Below are 12,778 nucleotides of genomic sequence, written 5' to 3' on the forward strand. Positions count from 1 at the left end.
CAGCACATGATGTAAGGAACACATATGATGCAAATGTGAGTCAGTGTTGTGTCAACGTCCTCTGGATGTCACAAAAGTAAGAAGCATCCTCAGTGTATTTACTAATGATGAGATTCACAAGTACTTCCTATAATTAAAGTGTTGTTTAAAACGCATATATGCACATATACATAAATATGTGCATAGATATACAGTATATACAATGTAACATTGAGTTACATTTGTTGATGGGTATATATATGTAAGTACTGCTAAAACCTTTGCTTGCAGCATTTCAGCATGTTGTGTGATTGCAGATACTTCAGGGGTCACGAACCAAAAAGCATGGGAAACGGTCCCAGTCTGTTGGTACCTTACTGCATAAATCACCTCATGATTGTTTCCTTGCAAAGCACAACAAAGGGTCCACACAGCATTTGGATGTTAACGAGAACAAAGCAAATATCTGATAACTGCATTCCAGCCTCATTTCCAAATAAAGAGACTTCTTATCATGGTCTAATTTGTCACAAACTCTTCCCTGTAGGCGTGTGTTTGACTTCCCGGTGACTGCAGCAGCTAACAGCTACGATCTGATTCACTCATGTTCTTTTCTCAGGAGATTTATTGCATGGCGACACACCCTACCTGGACCTGGCAGAGTTTGTCTGCTCAAAATAAGGTCAGAGGTGATACTGTGTGTGTGGTTTTGTGTGTGTGTGTGTGTGTGTGTGTGTATGTGTGTGTGAGTGTGTGATTGTGTGCGTGTTTTTGTGTGTGTTGTTGTGTGTGTTTTATCTTTGTTATAGGTACACACCGTATCGCCAGTGTAGTAAAGCACTGAAAAACAAATTAAATCTCATAAAATAGACAAAATACGACAAAACATACACACACACACACACACACACACACACACACACACACACACACACACACACACACACACACACACACACACACACACACACACACACACACACACACACACACAGTTTAGCAGATGCACGTAAAAAAAGTGTGTATGATTTCCAGTCTCACACATATGATGCACAGGGAGCTGTTTGTCCAGTCTTTCACCAGGTGACAGCAGTGAGTCCAGCAAAATGTTCAGTGGATACCCCAGCTTCACATCCTGTATATAAAGTTTAGCTCTTTGTCCTTTAACAAAAGATGTTCTGTGTTCCTAAGTCTCAACCACAGAAATATGCAAAATAAAATACTGCTTTGGAGCTGTGGGCCGAACTCAAATTGTGTGGAGCTCATGGGTCGGTGCCTGGTTCATGCAAATTTACAGCTGGTCAGTTTAACAGTCGCTAATGGATAGCTAGGGGTTGTGGAACGTCTTCACATTTTGCAGTGTTTCAAGACGGCTGTGATCCCAGGAAGGACTGTGGACACTAGGTAACGGCATAACAAGTCTTTTTCTGAGAAGAGAAATGAACAAACCTTTTGGGACCCATTGACAAAGATGAGACAAGATGTGTCCGGGGACTAACATTGATGACACCACATCTACTTTAACCCCCAAAGCAATCAACTCTTTGTCCGGTTGTCATGCAGCACTTTTATTTTCATCACTCGATCTAATTTCTAGTTCATTTGCTTTCAATGACTTTCAAGGGTCAAGAAACCTCATACTGAAGGTTCTTTGGATAGTGAACAATGTTTTGTAATTTAAATTAATAAAGCTGAAAGTAATTCAAAGATGTTTAACACTTAGCTGCTATAATATCTGCTATTCAATAATAATGAACATTAGACAGAGGTCAAAGTTGTTGTTTTTTGCTTAAGCTTACTTCTTATGCGTTTCTTTTCATATTCACAATAATTTAAAAAGATAGACAGGTTTTATTTTACATGAACATCATGGTCATACTGGAAAAACTACATGCAGTGTTTTAGCACAATTTTTGAAAGAATAAATAAATATAATACAAAGTATAAATAAACATATAAATTAATACATGCATAAATAACCGTTACAAGGAGAATATATTGACGATTTAAAATTTACCTCAGCTCTAGACCAACGGAAACAATAATAATAAATGGACAGTAAGTTGTGAGGCTGTTGTGTTGTTCTGACTGGAGCATTGTCCAATCAGAACAGTCCCCAGTTAAAAACATCACTATTGGTCGTTAGTTTTAAATTAATAGTTAAAGAGTTCAGAACCAAAACAGTTCCCCATCCAGAACAGGTCAAGACAATTGGGCTAGACCAGGCATGGGCCATTTACGGCCCATTTGGTTTTGTAATCCGAACCGCAAAACTTGTTTAACCTACATAATTATTTTAATGAAATAAATGCAGTTGTAAAATATTTTTTACAGTAAGCCTTGAGACAGTTGTGGTTCCATGGTGTAATGGTTAGCACTCTGGACTCTGAATCCAGTGATCTGAGTTCAAATCTCAGTGGAACCTGAGTATTCCTGGGTATGACCTTAAACTGCATCCAGCCTGGGGGCAAATGAGAGCTGCCAAGTTCAGTTGCCCAAGACACAGCATTTTAACAACCGCAGGTCGTCTGTGATGCCCCGACAACCCTCCAGGGTTATGGCATAGACTAGGCTAGTCTTTAATATGTATGCTTTGGTGCCTGTAAAAGAACAAAACCTTTTATAGAATGTTTTTTACATGTCACTTGCATTAGTAAAAATAAACACTCCATCCATCTGCTCCTCAGCTGACAGATAGATAGTCTCCCTCTATGATGACTGGTGCAATTGCCTTATGTGAACTCTGACACCTAAAGGCTAACTTAGAAAACAGTGACAACGCCTGATTCTTCATCTAAACAGTATAAGATCCCTAAGATTCATAAAATTGTCAAAGCTATAACGATTGTCTTTATGCACTAACAAGACTGGGTTTTTTTGTGTTCTCAAGTTGCGCCTCACTGTTAGAGAAGAACTTTTTCTATGATGAATCAAAGACCTTGTTGTTACTTTACATCCCTGATAAGAGCGATCAGATCCCAACGTGATGAGCAGTCGTTTTCTGTTTTCACATGATGCCATAGAGATGGCAGGTTTACCCCCGTGCACCCTGACAGTGGCTGTTGCTTTAGCCCTTGAGTCAATATTGACACCAGCCAACAGTGGAGAGGAAGAAGAAGGGGGGGGGGGTTAGCCACCATATTATCATCAGCCACACATTCAGGCAGACTTCTGAAATGTTAAAAATGAAATTAATTAAATATGAAGGTAAGGACTGTTGATCCTCCCTTTAGTTTTTAATGCAGTCAGGACTTTAAGTGAATAATAAAAATACAGAAAAGTTATGATGCAGGACTCGCTCACCAGTGCAATGTCTCCAAGCATCCAAGGACGGGTTTTAGTTTACTGAACCTTCCGTTTGATTAATTTTCAGATAATTTTGGGAAGTTAAAGAAGAAAAAACACACCCTAGCTGGTTTTTACTTTGTGTCTTGAAAAAAACATTAAAGATGTGATGAATCCATGGGCAGCAATGTCCCTACATGTTCTGAACTGAACTGCAGAGGGTTCATGGCCTTTGCCATCAAATATCTCCCTCCCGTCTTTCCAGATGAAGGGAGTTGTAAAGGCTTTAAATCACAGCCATAATGTTTTTGCCACTGGAGTAAATGTAAGAAGAAGACTTGAGCTGACATCAGACATATCTGGATGCATCTTGGCTCAGTTACAGCAGAAGTGAGGGCGTATTGGCCTGTTGGGAGGGGGGGGGTACGTACATGACGCAAGGGGTCACGCTGCCCTGACGAACAAAATACTGCATCGCAGTATTCTCTCTAATGTCTGAGCGTTTGCAACTTGACGGGATGGAAAATCCCAAATCTGTTATGCCTGTTTGGTGTTTCTTATCAACTGCTTTGTCAGAGCAAAAAAAAAAAAAAAAAAAAAACCACTTAAGAGAGAAGTAAAGGCATAACCAAACAACGCTGAGACAGAAACCAATTTGCTGTGACTTGACGAAGAGCCAAACCTCAAAGCTGCTCTGATCTGACGTGAATTAACAAAAGAAAAGAGGAGGAAAAGCTCAATCTCTGGCTACACATACACCTCGTGCATGGAAAGCAAACACATTCGAGAGACTTAAAAGTCTCGGGCTTGATTCAATCCCACAGAATCACTTTGTCACACACACACACCCTGCTGCAGACCTTGTTGACAGAGCCAACACTGTGTCTGTGACACACACCACCAATGCTGCAAACTTGCTGCCACAGGCCATCCCAGCTCTCCCAGCACAGGATCACACACAGGTCATGTTTATGATTTGGGAGGAGTGGATGGATGCCAGCGTCTTCCATCACTTTCCTCTTCCTTAAGCTCACTTGTATCAGTGTGCTGCAAACAGAAATGTTCTGTCCTGGTCTTTGTGCCTCTGGGCCACAATTCAGCCATCCTCCAGTGATTCATGAGCGTATTGATGAAACCTGATTGGGCTGAAAGGGGTCAAAACTGATGCTTCATCTAATGAGGAGGAGCTCTGACACAATCAAAGGACGTGTGGACAAAACTGATCACTGATGGACTTATAACAGCTAATCGTATGAGGGACTATTATCATAAAATACACAAATAATTTGCATGATTAATGAGGGTTTGTGTGTGTGTGTGTGTGTGTGTGTGTGTGTGTGTGTGTGTGTGTGTGTGTGTGTGTGTGTGTCACAAACTACAATTTACCATACAAGTTACCGTACATTTTTCTTTCAGCCGTCCTGGTTGATTTGCATAGTTAGTTTAGCTACAGACAGTCTGGTTTTTTCCGAGACGAAAAATATTCTAACTGGCTGCTGAAGGATACTATTTAAATAAAATCTGTGTTCTTATTGAACACACAATAAGATGACACTCGTGTCTTTACTCCATGTTCCATGAATATAAAGCAAGAAGTTAGCTTAGCATATTTTTATTTAGACTTAAGAAGAAAAAACCCCCCAAAGTCTGATGATCCCGGTCCTCTGAAGCTCAACATGTTTAATCAGCGAATAAATCCAGAAGACATCAATTTTAAAATCAAACTCGATTATCACTATTTGTTATATTTCATGAGTAATTGTTGTTATTACTACTCATTTTTAGTAGCATGATTTTCTAACTATAATAGTTACTGTCACTTCATGAAAGACCTCTATGTGTGCAGCTTGCATTTAACATCAACAGTAAAATTAAGCTAGATTTCCCTAAAGATTGTTATCTTCGCAACATTCGCTGTTGAAGACCTTGGGTAAAATATGAATCAAGGAGCCTTTTCACACAACTGGAAAAAACATGGCCTCAACTTTTGTTGACAAAAATATTTCCTGGTCGGTGTCGGGATCTCAGACCTCAGTCTCGGACCTCAGTACAGGAAGATTCTTAATTTACTGGACATCTTACGTTTTTAGTTGAACACAATTCTGCAAGAGTGTGATGTACTTTTTAATAGAAAGCTTACTCCCACACAGCATATGAGAAATCAGGTGATGCAGCATTAAGAGAGACAAAGTCCAGAGAGAGTAGATTGAGGTAGACAAGAGGAGTGGATTATACACACCCGATTTACACCCGGAAGGCCAGGGTTCATGTTCTATTTAGAGGAAATCTGACATTACTTTCATGTTACAATTTTATATTTTGTTTCAAAAATATTTTTCAAGCATGTTTGGTTAGGTTTAGGGTAGAATTAGAACCTATTTGGTCAAGTTTGGAAAAGATATGGTGTGAGTTAAACCAGAACAGCAGACTCCAAGTTAAAATCACAACACTCGTATACAGATCAGGTAATCACGAAACAGCAGGGCGGGGCCAGGCAAAACTGTCTCAGGTAAAAAAAACAACAACAATGCGTTGCAAACATGTCATTGTTGCACTTTGGTTTGAAACTGATAAAACAAGTGGTTATAACCTGCTTATTATGCTACAGTGCTTTACAGTTGCTAGTTGGCAGATAAAACAAAACTTGAGGCAAGTTTGCAGTGCTAAACCAAGCTTATCAAAGTCTTCTCATTCTTGACATCAAACAAATAAAACTTATGTCCCAGAATGTAAAACTTCTCATGTCTAAACTTTATAACAACGGATGGCATTTAGGAAGGATCTTTAAACTTCTTCCTCAACTTAGATGCAAATAGCAGCAGGATTTGACAGCAAACACTCATCACCTCTCTCTGAGGCGAGGAGATGAGCAGTTGGGGGCTTACGACCGAGGTTAAGGTCCAGCTCAGCCGGTGGAACGGTACATGGCTGTTGGTTCCTGAACCACACGCACACACCATATAGCCCTTGCCCTCTCCATTTGTCACTTTCCAAATGTTCCACTCTGTGCACAGGCCAGGATGTGGGGGCGAGGATCAAGAGATCACGGGAGGTGACTGAAGACATTGAAAGCAGCCAAGTATGCATTGAGATAACTTAGTGTGTGTGTTGGAAGCTTCAATAAAAGGTATAAAACAGGTATACTCTGGCTGGATCTAGATGGCAAACCGACCATTCAGACCAAGGGATTAGATATAAGTGGCAGCAAATAAGATAACTAACCACCAAAATTAAAGGTGTTTAATATTAAACAGATATAACTTTGTGTTTTCACCTTATAAACACGTAGTGTATAAAGGCAAATCCCTTATATAAGATCTTGTACGTTTAACAAACTGCATCTGTGCATTTGATTCAATTCAAAAAACTAAATGAATGGGGGAATTTCAGAAAAATGGAAAACTTAAATAAATGCATACATGAAGGAAACAAAGACAAAAAATAATACAGATTGTCATAACTCCAAGATACACTTTTGGAAACTGAAATGCAACAAACAAAAAGCCTAACCTTGTTGGTTTACAACTGAAGGCACAGTTCCAAAACTAAGGGCATGAATCAAACATGGATTGACCTTTTCAGCGATTTGGGTGCAATTTGGCAAATTCCTCCTGTTTCACTTAGCTCACACGAACCACAAAACAAACATTTATTCAAAAGTTGATGGTTGTATCTTGTATCAAAACTACAGTGTTCTTAAACATCATCATATAAATTGACTTTGCATCTGCTGGACTGTTCTGTGCTAATGAGGACAGACAGGTAGAGACAATAGCCGGCAGATTGTCCCGGCCCGGATGGTCCCTGTCCTTGGTTGGTCAACCTGATCTGTGTGAAAGCGTAATGGCCAGTGCATGTTTCACGCTGCGCTTCAGTGCACATGCTGCTTTCACAAGAGGTGATGGTCTGTGTACTGGATAAACTGTTTTTGCTGGTTGTTATTATTTGTCGTTAATGGTTCACAGATTGAAATAGAGACATGTGAAAGAGCAAAAAAATTTATGCTGAACGGTTGTCACACAAAGGTAGCGGGAGCTTTTCCGTGAGTTTTGTATTTTTGTATTAAATTTATCAAAAAATCCTTCCCAAAGTGTATTTTGTTTGATAATGTTGGCATGAAATAGCTTTTTCACTCAAGCTATACATGCATATACTGTATATGTGTTAGACATGCATTTTTTAACATTGTGCTCAGGCCCCTGAAACAAAAACACAGCTCACTAGGGGCCTGTATGCATGCAAATTAGTACAGTACGGGGGAGGCAGAGTGACAGGTAGGGACTTCGAGGCGCGTCCCAAATGAGCAGCTTGTAAGGGGGACAGCGCCTTGCTCAAGGGCATCTCGGCAGTGATCGGGAGGTGGGCTGTCACCTCCCACTGCCAGCTCACACTCCGAAGATGGCTTGGTGGGCTCTATGAGCCACTGTCTTCCCAACAAAATGTCATATACTTCATATCATATCATTCATACCTGCATATCATTTCATATCCTTCTGTCATTTACCCACCCGTCTGTTTAAAACTCAACTCTATCTTGTTGCCGTTGTGTGATATGGTTTTATCACTCAGTTTCTCCCGCGGTGCACTGGCATCGTGCCCGGAGTGTCCCCCGCCTCACGCCCTATGCCACCGAGAAAGGCTCCGGCTCCCCGTGACCCGCTGCGGCAGATATAGCGGTGGTAATCTGAAGATGACTGACTGACTGACTCGGTTTCTCTGGTTCTTAAAAGTGACATTCCAGTCATTAACTTGTCACCACAGATGATGGAGCTGAAAGTCAGACTGTAATTTATCTGTTTTCTACCGGGTTATTAACTTCACCCACATAACACAGCGGCTGGTGCTTGACTCAACAGAACGAGGGGCAGCTTCAGGTGTATATCAGGGCAACTTTATGGTAGCACGAGATAACAGAGCAGAGCGGTGACTATAAAGACAACATAAGCCACAGTAAGGCTTTCAATACCAACATCTACAGGGGCAGGGAACAAAAAGTGCATTTAATAAAACACAAGTGTAATAAAATCATCCGCATTCCTGTTGAGGCCTTAAATATGTCTGCAGGACTCCACAGCAGGTTATGAACAACCTCCCTGAAACTTCTGGTGCTTTTTATTTCCTCTTGCATCATTAATTATATTTATAAAAGTTATATCAGTTTTTTATGTCTGTCTATAAAGCAGCATATCCATTAAAAAAACTCTTACTCATATGTATACAGCAATATTGCATATTAGTAATGATCAACCACACTGATACTACACTAAGTGTTTGTATGTCTAAGAAATAATTGGCTTGCTGTAAACCATCATACATACACACACACACACACACACACACACACACACACACACACACACACACACACACACACACAAACAAAAACTCTGTGGCTTCTGTGGCATTTGGTTCTAAGACAAGGTCTAACAAAGGTTATGTCAGTGAAAAAAGAACATCTATAGAGAAAATGATGTCTCTCTCTTACACTTTGTGGCAGAGAAAAGTTTTGACAATGTTTTATGAAATAAACAAATCCTATATCTGTCTGGCATTTTAATCAGATTCAAGATTATCTAATTAGGCTTCAGGACCATTGATAAGAGCCGATTACAAGATCATGGCAAGAGGATTTATTGTAATGCTAACTGTCTGTAAAACGTAACATTAACACCCCATAGATTAAGATTTCACACATCATGTCAAAATAACTCAGTAAATATCAAACTAAGCACACACAATGTATTTATGTGCATGGGGACGTTCATGAACATCGAGACTGCAGAAGTAAGGTCAGGTTGAAAGTTGTGCCAGCGATGTAGACTATAGACTTCCCTTAAGAGAAATCGCCCCTGTTGATGTGCATAATAATAAAAGATTTTCAGGTATGTATACTGTGCAAACTGGAAAAATGTTTACCAGCAATATCTCAATAATTCATAATTTTTCATCACTGACACGTTTGAAATGCAATGCAGACTAAATTGTGAATGAAAGTAAAAGGATTGGAGGGTTAGGATTAGGGTTAGGATTAGGATTTAGGGTCAGGGTTAGAACTAAATTTAAGGTTAGGTTTTAGAGTTAGTGTTAGGATTAAAGTTGGGTTAAGGGGTTAGGGTTAGGGTAAGCCTTAAATTTAAGGTTCAGGGTTAGGTTTTGGGTTAGAATTACGGTTTAGTTTAAGGGTCAGAGTTAAATCAGGGCTAGGTTTTAGGGGTTAGGGTTAGATTTAAGGGTTAGGTTTACGGGTTAGAGTTTGGATTAAGGTGATGGTTAAGTTAAAGAGTTAATTTATATACTTGAATGCATGGTGGCGCAGTGGGTTGCAGTGTTGCCTCATAACATGGCGGGTCTGGGTTCGAGTCCCGTTCTGTGCGGAGTTTGCATGCTCTCCCCGTGTCTGCGTGGGTTCTCTCTGGGTTCTCCGGCTTCCTCCCACCTCCAAAAGCATGCGCTTCAGGTTGATTGGCCAGTCCCTGATTGTCTGTAGGTACGAGTGTGTGTGTGTGCGTAGGTTGTCTGTCTTTGTATGTGGTTCCGCGGTGCTCTGGCGTCATACCCGGAGTGTCCCCCGCCTCACCCCCTATGTCAGCTGGGATAGGCTCCAGCTCCCCGTGATACAGCGGCAGAAAATGGATGGATGGATGGATGATCCCCACGGTAAAATGAGTAGCACACTTTAGTGTTAGTAACATGCATATACATAGATTAGTGTGTACAGGCCCTGAACACTCATACACACACAAGGGGCCTGTACGCATGCAGGGGGAGGTAGAATGGCAGGCAGCTCCTGCTTGGTGCTTGTAGGGGGGGACAGTGCCTTGCTCAAGGGCACCTCAGCAGTGCTCCAGAGCTGAACTTACATCTCCCACTGTCAGTTCACACTCTGGGTGTTTTTGGATGGGAGCGGAAATCGAACTGCCGATCTTAGAACATTGGAAGACCTGCTCTACCACTGAGCCACTGCCGCCCCTAAAGAGTTTGAGTTAGATTTCCACATCTGGAATCACAGGATTCTGGAGTGACTTTTAAAGTTACCTTTTCATTTTGATTTTCTATTTAATCTACACATTCTCATATAAAGCCAAGAAACAGGTGCGACTATAATAAGTAACACCATGAACAGGATCAGCAGCTCCAAACTTTTTGGATTTTGTAATATATTCCAAATATTCCCAGTTATTGTTATTCGGTTTTATTCCAAAAAACGGAATAATAGCTAAAAAACTGAATAATCGCCAGCCTCCTTCAAATCAACAGCTAGTGTTTTCAGCCAAAATATTTTCTGAAAAATTTACAAACTAAAATTTAATTGGGTTTCCTTAAACTGTCACACTGAGCATTCTTACATGGATGGGTTCAGCTATCCTTTTATCAGACACAGCTCACACCTGCATAAAAAAATTACAAAAAGTCAAATTAGACTTTTTATTTATAGAATAATTGTACAAGTGAAGGCAGAACGCCACCCTAATAAATGTGTTCTGAGCAAATATCTCCAAGTTTTATTTAAATCTTCATTACGCTGCCAAATAAGATCAACCTGAGGCTTTTATTTTGCGTAACTGGTCCAATATCATCATATTGTGATGACACAATTATTCAACTGTTTTTTGCTATGATTTCAAGATTATCACATTAACATGTTTAATATACACCACTTTGGTAACGTGATTCAGTAGACCTCAAACCAGTGAGATTATTTATCCTTTATCTTATTTTTTCATCAAAGGAAACAACATCAACTGAGGGTAGAAAAAACACGTCATTAACAACAGCTTAAAAAGTAGGTCAGTAAGCTAAATGCAGAATACATGCCTATCTATATATGTGTATGTGTGTGTGTGTGTGTGTGTGTGTGTGTGTGTATATGTATATATATATATATATATATATATATATATATATATATATATATATATATGGGGTCATATATACACACACATACACACACATATACTGTATATATGTATATATGTGTGTGGGAGTATGTATATACAGTGTGTATATATATGTATGTGTATATATATATGTGTGTGTGTGTATATATATATTCTTTTCGTTTTGGCTTTTCCCTTCAGGGGTCGCCAAAGCGAATCACTTGCCTCCATCTAACCCTGTCTTCTGCATCCTCTTCTCTCACACCAACTACCTTCATGTCCTCTTTCACTACATCCATAAACCTCCTCTTTGGTCTTCCTCTAGGCCTCCTGCCTGGCAGTTCAAAACTCAGCATCCTTCTACCAATATATTCACTATCTCTCCTCTGGACATGTCCAAACCATCTCAGTCTGGAATCTCTGACTTAAAACCTCTAACATGTGCTGTCCCTCTGATGTACTCATTCCTGATCCTATCCTTCCTGGTCACTCCCAAAGAGAACTTTGGCATCTTCATCTCTGCTACCTCCAGCTCTGTTTCCTGTCTTTTCCTCAGTGACACTGTCTCTAGACCAAACAACACCGCTGGTCTCACCACAGTTTTGTACACCTTTTCTTTCATTTTAGCTGAAACTCTTCCATCACACATCACACCTGACACTTTTCTCCACCTGTTCCACCCTGCCTGTACACGCTTCTTCACCTCTTTTCTACACTCTCCATTGCTCTGGGCTGTTGACCATAAGTACTTAAAATCCTCCACCTTCTTGATCTCTTCTCCCTGTAACCTCACTCTTCCACTTGGGTCCCTCTCATTCACACACATGTACTCTGTCTTACTGCGGCTAACCTTCATTCCTCTCCTTTCCAGGACAAACCTCCACCTCTCTAGCTTCTCCTCCACCTGTTCCCTGCTCTCACTGCAGATCTCAATGTCATCTGCAAACATCATAGTCCATGGAGAGTCCTGTCTAACCTCATCTGTCAGCCTGTCCATCACCATAGAGAACAAGAAGGGGCTCAGAGCTGATCCCTGATGCAGTCCCTCCTCCACCTTGAACTCCTCTGTCACACCTACAGCACACCTCACCACTGTCTTACAGTCCTCATACATGTCCTGCACGGCTCTAACATACTTCTCTGCCACTCCAGACTTCCTCATACAATACCACAGTTCCTCTCTGGGCACCCTGTCATAAGCTTTCTCCAGATCTACAAAAACACAATGCAGCTCCATTTGGCCTTCTCTGTACTTCTCTATCAACATCCTCAAAGCAAATACTGCATCTGTAGTACTCTTTTTTGGCATGAAACCATACTGCTGCTCACAAATGCTCACTTCTGCCCTTAGTCTAGCTTCCACTACTCTCTCCCATAACTTCATTGTATGGCTCTGTATTCCTCTGTAGTTGCCACAACTCTGCACATCTTCCTTGTTGGGCACCAGCACACTTCTCCTCCATTCCTCAGGCATCTTCTCACTATCTAAGATCCCGTTGAACAACCCAGTCAGAAACTCTACCGCCACCTCTCCTAGACACTTCCATACCTCTACAGGTATATCATCAGGACCGACTGCCTTTCCACTCTTTATCCTCTTCAATGCCCTCCTCACTTCCTCCTGACTAATCTTTGGT

At 40.7% G+C, this 12,778-nt stretch overlaps 1 non-coding gene across 1 annotated transcript; it reads left to right on the forward strand.

The window, feature by feature from the left end:
* Positions 1 to 2,332: 2,332 nt before the first annotated feature.
* trnaq-cug (transfer RNA glutamine (anticodon CUG)) lies at positions 2,333 to 2,404 on the forward strand. The gene has a single exon. It is a non-coding gene; the product is annotated as a tRNA-Gln (tRNA).
* Positions 2,405 to 12,778: the final 10,374 nt, after the last annotated feature.

This window comes from Antennarius striatus, chromosome 6 (assembly GCF_040054535.1).
Source record: "Antennarius striatus isolate MH-2024 chromosome 6, ASM4005453v1, whole genome shotgun sequence".
NCBI classification, from domain to species: Eukaryota; Metazoa; Chordata; class Actinopteri; order Lophiiformes; family Antennariidae; genus Antennarius; species Antennarius striatus.